This window comes from Trachymyrmex cornetzi, unplaced genomic scaffold (assembly GCF_001594075.2).
Source record: "Trachymyrmex cornetzi isolate Tcor2-1 unplaced genomic scaffold, Tcor1.1 scaffold82, whole genome shotgun sequence".
NCBI classification, from domain to species: Eukaryota; Metazoa; Arthropoda; class Insecta; order Hymenoptera; family Formicidae; genus Trachymyrmex; species Trachymyrmex cornetzi.
In genome coordinates, this window is record NW_017300158.1 from 288934 (window position 1) to 299912 (window position 10979).

The following is a 10979-nucleotide window of genomic DNA, read 5'->3' on the forward strand; positions in this document are numbered from 1 at the left end:
ATTATACAACAATTTGAAATATTAGCTTTTATCTCTCATATAAGCGTAGAATATACATATATATATTATATTCTGTGTATAAATTCAAGCTTAATATAATTTGCGTATATTTCATGTAACAAAAATCAAACAATTAAATAATTTTCCTCCATGACGAAATAATCCGATTTAAAATATAACATATGAGATATATATTTTCGATGACAGCACTGTTCACCCATTTTTCGTCCAATTTTTAATTGTTTGTGCACTAACAAATAGTTATGTTAATTGTAACGAATTATTATGTTAATTAAAGTTAGCGAAATTTTAGTCGTACTAGTATAGTAGTAATGTGTTCTCATCTAAAATTACATACCAAATATACGTATTCACAACGAAAGTATATTTTCCTCAAAAAGCACGTATGACGAGCACAAAATAATGTATTAGAGCACTCATCAATACTTTAATTTGCCCTGACTCAAAAATTTTATAATACAATAGACTCTTGTTCCGTTGCGTGAAATTAAATGAAAATGTTCACATAATTTCCATACGTTTTTATCAGCGATATTATTATGTACAATGATAATTATAATATTTTATGTAATGCAACACATATGTAAATAATTCTGAAAATATAATCCTATTAAGCTGCTCTAAACTTTATTTACTTCAATATATGCATAATTATTTTTACTTATAACAAAATTACATATAAAAACCGATAATTCTTGTCATATCATATGCTGATCCTTCATCAATAATAAAGAAATATACTTTCATCAATAGAAACTGTTTTTTTTTTTAAGGGAAATATCATATTTATATCAAAGTATGAACAATATGTTAGTTAATATTATAAAACAAGAAGGGTAAAAATTCTTGTTTTGCACATAATTCGCGCGGAGGTTATTTAACACTCAATAAAAAAACCAGACGGAAGTTCTAACTCAGTTTTTCAAACTCTTATCGCGACACGAGAAATTCATATTCATCGGTGGGCTCCGTCGTCGTAAAACATGACTTTTACGAGGTGCAAAGGCAAAACTTTTAAATCACGTTGCGAATCCGCAACGTATTCACGCAAACCATCATTTTTTTAACGAAAACATTAGATTACACAGTGGTTAATCGTGTAGCTGAGAGTTGTTGGAAACGCCCACTTACATCGTAGATAAATGCAGAGATTGAGGAGGATCGGGAGCAGCTGCAGTCGTGCAAAACTTTGTGTCCCAACCTTATTATGACTCCTCTTAACGAATTTAGCTGTCAAGCCTTAACTTGACGTTTGAGTTTCGCCGTCGACAGGGAAAATCAGACCGATGTGGCAAGCAGCATTCGAAAATGATGTAGACTATCCCAGCATAAACCTCGATTTGTGTGCCGACGTATGTCATTTATGCTCGTGTTGTTCTTGCTTTTGCAGAAATGCCAATGTTCGACAAGCGATGGACGTGAGCGAACAAGCTAATTGCATTATGTGCAATATTTCCTTCTGTCAACTCTGAAATGCTATCGTATAGTATTACCGTCAATATTAACATAAGGTAGCATGAATTTTCTAACATGTTAAAAATTCGATGTTATTTCAGTAAGTCTATTTTCGATGCTAAAGATATGAGAAAACCTAACCTACATCAATAATATATCAAGTTTCTATTCTAATGAATAAAAACAGTGACGTAAAATTTTTTAATTATGACTAATAAAAAAATAAATAGATATAAAAAAACATAATTTTGTATCGATTTATCGGTGTTTGATCAACCGTAAAAAGTTTTTAAATGCGGTCTCTTAATGATAGCTTTTAGATCACACCTTAAAATATTTAAGCACTACGAACTTTTTCGCACGTTCCATGCATTCCCATCCCCCATGGTCATCGAACGTGTCGATTCAGCAGAATCCATTCGCGCTTTCGAAGCCTTCCCATTCATATCCGTACGCCGCGGCATCGCAAAGCTTTGCCGGTCTCATCCAGGCAGCCATTTCAATTATTTCGACGCGTCTCGTGGATTTTGTTGTTAAACGACGAGCCATGTCTGCCGTATGAGCTCGATAACCCGACGTTACGATATGTTGGCAACGCGTATCACCATCGCCTTCACAAACCGCTTTACGGGCCAATGTCGACGAGCGCAGGGCGATAAATCTCGCCTCCGTTTCGGGAGGAGAACGCTTCAAATCGAAAGCAATTACCCACCGTTTCTCTCTCGTATCCGGTAAATCGGCGTGCAGGTGGCGCATGTCAGCCGCGTCAGGAGAAACAGGGCCTTTTAACGGTCCGGTCTCAAGTAATAAACTTAATCGCGGCCGCATTGTGCGGAGGGCAATTCCAACCGCGCTGCAGGAGCGCATGAGGAACGGGAAGGATCGGAGGAGTCTCGTCGTGACCGGAGACTTCCTCGATACACAACAACCCATCTCGATGTGGCTGCTGCCCGTAAAACCGGCTTCGTGCTGCGAGGTATTGGTCGTGTCGGAGAATCACGAAGACTCGATGAATACGCTGGATAAACGTTATCGAGTCGGAGAAAAGGGGTAGCTGCACATCCGATATCGTCATGGCTGCGAATAGACAAGAGTCTAGTGAGCCATCGGATTCGTCACGATCTTACCGAGCAGTTACCGTAAAAGGAAAAACTAAATGCGGTGTATTGCTCGTACGAGAGTTTCGCGTTTCGCGCGGGTGCGATAAAGTCGTTTGCATTATAACGTATGGTGGTATGAATGCATGAATAATATTTGTTATCTTAGAACTCTTGGGCTGCACATAAAGCGGATTATTCGAATTTTAAGCGTGTGGCAAAAATTGAATATCACTATTATATTGCTATTATTATACTATCTTACTATTATAAATAATGCATTAAATGCAAATATTACGGTTGAATAAATAAACTATTACACAAAAGAAAATTGTATAATTTTGTATAAAGAGGTAAAGATTTTTTGAATTAAAGATATTTTGTTTCCTTTTGTTCATTAAAAATGTAGAACAATTGGTAGAAATATTATAATACAAATGTATTATGTAATAATATACATTAATGAATGATAAATTCTGTATTTTAAAATTAAAATATAATATAAATGAGATAAATTTTTATGAGGATAAAAAACGTACGAAGTAAGAGAATTTTTTTAAATCAAATTCATTGAAAAAGAGGAACTTCCATTTTCAACAGAAACGATGAGAGTTCAACAGAAATCTCATTTAAAAATAGATATAGTCAAGAAATTAAATTCGAGCAATTCGTATCATTATGGGCAATGGTGTGCGCATTACACGAAAGCTTTAAAGTTTCGTCGATATTTCATCAAGCCCTGTAATTAACCGGTAAGCACGCAGAAGTTTTTCAGCAGAGTTCGCGTTGTCGAGAACAAAACTGAATTCTAAGTTAATTAGTTCTCCGCCATTTACGTAAGTGCCGGCTGGGTAATTGTTTGCTTTCATTTCTTTCCCGACTCGTCGGCCTACCGCAGGGGTTTTTCTCCGGATAATCGGCCTGGTTTCCGGAAAAATCCGACACGGCCAACACGACAGTCTATAAATCGCGAAGCCACCACGAGCATCGAATATTGACAACACGGACTCGCCGCTATTTCCCGTGTTTTCCACGAAAACGCACAAAATCGCACGTTTCGCTTACGTGTTCAAAAGCAGCGGACACAATATCTTCGACGGCGCTAAATCATCTCACGGCGTTGTTCGGATTAAATGGCATAGAAGTGTTGCATATGAAATTCGCGCAGTGCATCATCTTCTTTGATGCGCCCCTAACCCGCACCACGTTATTTACAATTTCCTCCTGACACCCTTCGTGCGCGTGTACGTACATTTTACCCCACGAAATCAGTGCGTGTTCTTGCAAAATGCGAGCTAGAGAGAACCGAATATATTTCAAATGGGAATGGAAATCGTTACAGTTAAATCCAATGTCGATAAATGCGATAAATTTCAGAAAATGGATTATGTCAAAGTTACATACCTATACGATTTGTACAAAGTGTCTTATACAAATCGGGATATAAATCAATTACAATAAAATTTCCTATAACAGCATCAAATTCCGTTTTGTCTTACCTAATTAATTAATATTAATCAATAAAGTTAATTCTTTATCTGAAAGATATTTGAATAAAATATTTATACGATTTCCTCATTTTCAAAAATATAGAAATTGAAGAATATAAATATAAGCAGTATTTTTTAACCCTTACCGTACCATGTATTAGGTGTTAAACTTAATTCCTGCCGTTTTTCGTCTCCAAAATTGATTTGTTTCGAAGGGAAATATCTTAATCAAAGTAGTATTAATAAATTAATTAGTAATAAAGTAGAAAATGGAGGAAATTACTTTGATTAGGTATTCATTCATCTTCCCTTCGAAACAAATCAATTTTGGAGACGAAAAACGGCAGGAATTAAGTTTAACACCTAATACAATTATGTGGTAATCCATACTATCAAGGATCACTAGAATCTCTTCGTTTCTTTCACCTCTTCAAAATAATTGAAAAAATCCCTAAAAATTCACCAACATTCTTTCAACTTTCTAGAATAAATATTAACTCTTTATTTTGGAAAATAATAAAATGTAGTATAATTTATAATTACCGAAAGACTCAAAGAAACTTGCACGAACAGGAATCGCTCGGTCACTAGTTACCCATATTAGTATGGTAAGGGTTAAGTATTAAATCAACTTTCGATTTAAGATTTTAATTTACAAATTAATTATTGATAAAAATTATTAATGTCATTGAAAATAAATAGAATAATTACTTTCAGTTATAATATCACACTTTTCTTGAAAAAGATATCTTAAAATTATTTAATCTACAGAGAAAATATTCATACTTCAATTTTAATTCGACCACCATATTATTTTAATCTTTCAAACATGGAATTAAAAATCGCTCGTTAAAGTGTTTTCACAGATTCCGGTGGAAATTATGCTGACGATGCCAAACCTCATTTGCGAACAGAATTGCCCGAGGTGTTCCTTGGGCCACTCTGATTTTCCAGACAAACTGGCATCACGTCCATTATCGCTCCAGATTGCGATCGTGAACAGCTTCTCATCATCGATCGTCGAAAACGCAATGGCAATATGCGTTTCTAATTACACATCATTTTAGGCTACAAAATTAGCTTATTGCCGAGATATAAAAACAACGATTATCGATGTGACGTCGATTATCGTCCCTATCATCGATCGCCGAAACGCTTCTCTCCCTCCTCAACATTCTGACGTTCGAGAAGATGCCGCGTCATTTCGGGCTGCGATATCGACGCGACGAAAACGCTCGTCGATGTCAGGATACCTGACGTTTTATCTGGTGCGTACCAACGGCGGGGTAGATATTTTTTTTTCTCTCGTTCTCGTTGCCAAAAGGTCGTCCCGCTATAAGAGATGGTAATTTTCCCGAGGAAATGATATCCCGAATGAGTGAAGCGCCGTTACCGATAAGACGTAAATACCGTGTCTCCCGTTGCTGCTCCCGGAGATACCCGACACAGAAGAATCTACCGTCGAGGTGTGTATATCTCGCCGGCGAGACGTAATAGACAGACAGCGCGGTCCAGACTTTAATAGACCGCGGATGCGTTTTATTTCTCCCCCCTCGTGTTTTTTTTTCCCTCTCGGTATCTTCGCACTGCTCGGTCTCGTTCCATTATTTCTCAACTCCAACCACAGCTTTTTCGTATGGCTTTTCTCCCGTATGTCTCACTGTCGCTTCCGTTATATCCTCTACCACTTTTTTTTCTCTCCTCCAACACGGTACGTCCCCGTCGCTTAGATTCGTAAAAGAAACAATAATGGTCTGCCGCGAGGAGAAACTGGTTTCGATTCTTCCTGTGTGTCGGCGAGGCATTCGATGGCATCCGCTTCATGCTCACGACGCGTCCGCGTCGCCACGTTAGGAAGGGGGATGGGGTGAATGGACGGAAAGAGAAGTCCTCGACCATCATAACTTAATCCGGGCTTACGACCAAATTCTTTAAGGATTGGTCGACCCTCCGATGCCTCCGTGTTCACGATCAATCTCTCGCGAAAGCGTCGCAAAATCTCTTTAATCCTCAACTTTAAGAGCATGATTGAGAATCGTGTTCGATGCTCTTTAAAAGTGAATCAATTTCGCGATGGCTGTAAGTCAGTATTAGTTACGGTTAGGAAGGAGACGTTCGACACAGCCGATTAACATCGGGCTTTTACGCGGTGAGATCAAAAACGCGTTATCACGGCATTCGTATTATACATGACACATCGACCAAAAGTGCGTTGTTCGTTAAAAGATTATTCCCATCGTGCAAAGATAGCAAGGCGCGATATGAAATGCGCGTATGGTAATGCGACGTGTGTACAGTGCAATTGAAAGAGCGCCATTTAGCATCTCTTCGTCAAGTAACGACATAATGACACAGCCAGGTGAATCCTATACCTCGTAAGAGATACATTAATAATCATTGAGCCGACTTTGAGAAGTCGACGAACGGATAATTCAATGTCAGTAGTAGGGGCACATATCAATCATACGTCACATTTTCTTTATCCTAATATTAGTACGCCTTTTTCAGGTAAATTTAATATCTCGCACTTTAGGACTCCCCTTACGTTTGACTGGTCCTCCGATCAATCACTTTCGATGATTCAGTTAATTGTGACACATCGACCGCTCGATGAATTGCCCGGCGACGGCCAGAGGCGGTAGGCGACGACCAAAAAGATCTCCAACGAAGCACCGTCACTTGTTTTGACAGACGCCAGAGATATACGAATGCATTTTGTTTGCTCATCTTTTCTTGGCCGACCCACTTCCCTTCGGTTCTCCATCATCGCGTTCCCTTCTTCTCGTCCTTGTCCGCTTTCGGTTCTTACCGTCTGCCTTCTCTCCGTCTTCCTTTCCTTTCGACCTTCTTCGATCCTCCAGCTCACCACCCTCCGCGTGCATACACTTATTTTCTTTCTCGCCATTGCCCGGCATAAATCTTCTTCGCGCTCGACGCCGAAGATTCGGCGCTCGCGTTTAGACTTTCAACGCGCGTTCGAGTGCACCGAGATCTTGTTGATTGAAGTTGTCCTGGTATCCGAAGAAAAGGGGAGATCGTGTCACCACCGTTTCATCAACAATTTTCGTTACTCGAATTTAATCGTGTTTACTTTTGTAGCATATGTAACATTTGTCCTATCGAGATAAGGCTGACGTAAAAAAAAAGCTTGCCTTCTTTACAATTTTCATCATTGATGCAAAAATATCAAATTTTAATAAATATTTGTTGGAATAGTTTTAAGTAAATAATTATTGTAAATATATCTTTATTTATTGGATGCAAAAACCATTAATTTAATTATCATTTTCTTTATTAAGTAAATATTTATTTACTGTAAAAGTAAACGTTTATTTAGTAGTATTCAAAGAAAAATGTATTAAAATTTAGTAAACCTTTTTTCAGTATAGTAAGCTGTTACAATTACAATTATCGCTGATATCAATATTATTTATTAAAAACCAACATGCATAAGTTATTCTGCTGGTGTATCCCATGAATACAATATCACTATTTCAGTCCTTGTTATGCAGCTGAAGTAGCGAGAAATGCATTCATAATCAGCAGCATTTCGGTGAATGCACGTACGTCCGTTGGTTCCACAATAAAGGCGCGATCGAGGTAATTGACACGGAATAAAAATCGAAGCAGTTGCACCGAGTCCGAATGTGCGGACCCTCTTAATTCCCAGGATGCGGTTATATACGAATTTCATATAGTATCGACTTCTGGAGTTGCACGATTGTCAACTTGACGAAATTCGCATGACGATCCCCCCAGGTGTGCTCGTCGTGACTCTCGGCACGATCCACGAGAATAATAAAAGGTTCTCAGGACCATGGAGCATGGAATGGAGCTTCGAGCTCTCGGCGGGCGGTCGGTATTGTCCGAAAAATGTGGATCGGGATCAGAGAAAGCGGGAAGCGGCGCAATATAAATGTTAATGCTACTGGACTTGAAAAGGCAAGGATGCGGATCGCGGGGCGAGAAGGAAGTTTTAAAACGGCACGTCGGAAAGAAACGAAGACGTTACGACTCGCGCTCTCTCGGATGCTGGCACGCTGGTATCCGCCCATCGGGAAAACCGCGAGGTAAGTACATGGAAATGTCTGTTATAGCGACGTTTTATTTTTCACCCCGATTCCATCGTCCGCCTTCTCCTTATATCCAGCGCAGAGTTTTAAGGGCAAACGAGAAGAGTGAAGCGAAGCCGTTCTTGAAATACGCTGTCACGCGTAGTGGTGGAATGCACGCACAAAAAGCAAAGCAAGAGTACCTCCGTGTAAGCTACATTTCTCTTTCTCCTCTCCTCCCTCCCCTCCGTCTCTCTACTCCGAGTGGGCTTGTAACGTGACGCTGTAATAAATTTTGGCGACCGAGGCAGCCGCAACAACGTTTTCGCCGCACTTGCGTAGCCGTTCTACAGAAAAAGAATTCCCCCGGCGCGGCGGGCCGCGTACGCCAAGCATTCTCCTTTACCTTTACATCTCTTCCTCATCCGGTCATTCCTTCATTCGAGGCCGCGCGGCACTTACGACCTTTTGAAGGTAACGTCCACCCCCGCGCCCTTTTCATTTGCATGCGCCACGTGATTCATGTTTCTCGAAGCGGACGCGCTGTTTCGCCTCCCGGGGCGTAGGACATGATCCAAAAGTCCAGGGGCGTGTTCCATGGTGAAAACGCGACATGTCGTGTACCGTTCTATTTACCGTGTGGTTTCTCGCTCCTATCTATTATTTACGTTTGCGATGTCTGTAGGCGTATCGTTGAGATTTCGGGCATTCGAAAAATTCGTCTAATGTATCTTGGAGAACGTCAAGAATTCCGAGCGGGATAGGCATGGAAATTAAGAGGGCAGGACTGTGCGAATGTGCGCTGAAGAGGCGAATCCTCTCCTGACGGCCGGATTGTTATATTAAACGAATACGCGAGAAGCTCGTGAGGAAATAAATGTCATTAGGACAATAAAACAAATTCTTTCTAAATCGTTTCATTTTCCGTGATATTATCTAAGATTAATCTAAAAATAATCTAAGAAATTTTTATGTGATATAATGATAAGATTTACTTTTCATTTTATAAAAAATATTTTTTCCTATTTATCAGGACAATTTTTTTTCATTTTGGTATAAACGTTGGAGCAACATTCGCGAAAAAAAATCGCGAAATTAATACCAACGATAAAAGCATTAAATACCTGTGAACGGAAATAATCTATTTAAAAAAATAAAATATTCCGTCATTAAGGATAACTTCGATTAGATCGTTCTACAACTCCACAAAACCAATCACTTTAGAGCCATCGGGTTGCCTTCAACAGGTTCTCCGATTGAAAATCCAAATCTACCGATCTCGGCGACGTCTCCGCTTGAATGTATGGAAGCCAACTGGAATTTCTATGGGCACATAATCCGCCGACAATGGGCGGCGTCTAAACGGAGATTTATCTATTGACAACGAAGACCCTATGCTTAGATCAACGTCGTTTGGGTAAATCGATCGTATAAAGTGCCTAAACCTTAATTCTGATTTATCGACAATCTAGCGCTGACTATGGCGAAAGTCTTCATCATCGGCGTAAATCGGTCGCAGTCGTATAGTCCAGCATTTATTAGCCCATTATTTTTAGGGTATAATCTCTCGTGATGACATTTAATCACGACTTAGAATCGCCACTGACCTTTGCGAATTGTGGAATCTCAGAAATGGTTTAATTAAAGCAATGATAAAATTCACCTAAAATATTATTGTAATGTTTATAGACGTCATAAAAAGAAACACTCATTTATTAAATTATAGATTTTAATTTTTTTAAGACAAGGAGATCAACTATATTTATAGAAAAATCTTTGTTTTGATGCTTCAACGTATTTTTTGTACATATATCTATAACATGACATTATATATATATGTTAAATATGTTACATACGTCATTTAGAATAAAATCAGCAACTTAATATGAATGTACTGTCTTTATATTTATTATGACTTATTATTTTCTGTTGATCCGACCTTTGTCAATTTTAACATCTCGTTAGACATATTCTTCACTCCAAATGAATTGAACGGAGTTCAAACAAATTTATATAAAATGTATTATAAAATGTGTTTAGTTGTGAGTATTAATATATTATCCAAAATTTCATGAGGAGATTTGGCGATCGTGTGGGTGAGTTACTCGTTACTTTATTGGTTGAATTTCAATATCTTATGTATATGAATTTAAACAGATAACACTTCAGTTTTGGCAACCAGCAAGTGAACTCTACATCGAACGTTCGCGAAGTTTAATTTGGTTTAGGAAAATTGCTGATGAAGATTCCAAAGAGAATCGAAACGTTCAAGATTCAAGATTTCAAATAAAGATGATATCAACATATCATATGGATCAACAAAATTATTTGTAAAAGATTTATTGCGCACCTTCGTTCGCGCTGACTCTCAGCTCAGATTTAGGTGTTTTAGCTCAGATTTAAGTGTTTTTGATATATTTATAGATATGCAAATATTATAATCTGTAACTTCTAAAGTAACAGGTTATATATTATTAAAATATATAAATGTATTTTTATATTAGAACAAAATCATTTTTAGTTAGTTTATAAAATTTTTTAATAATTATTTTAAAATAATTGAATGTAATCGATGTACTGCAACCGATTTAAGCTTAGTAATTATTAAAAACAATTATATTTTTCTCAAAGTTTTTTATCTTTTCTCTTTCTCTGCCTCCCTCGCCCTTAGTTGCATCAATTCACCACGAGAGTATAGTTATCCTTAAAGTTTCCCAGGATACCTAGATACAGGTTGTGAACTTGTAAAGCATTCCGCGGAACGGAAGACAGATGTGGAGTCTACCGCGGCAACCACCGAATTTTGGAAACGTGCCCGTGCATACGGGTACCAATGGATGCAGGGCGAATACAATATTCTACAA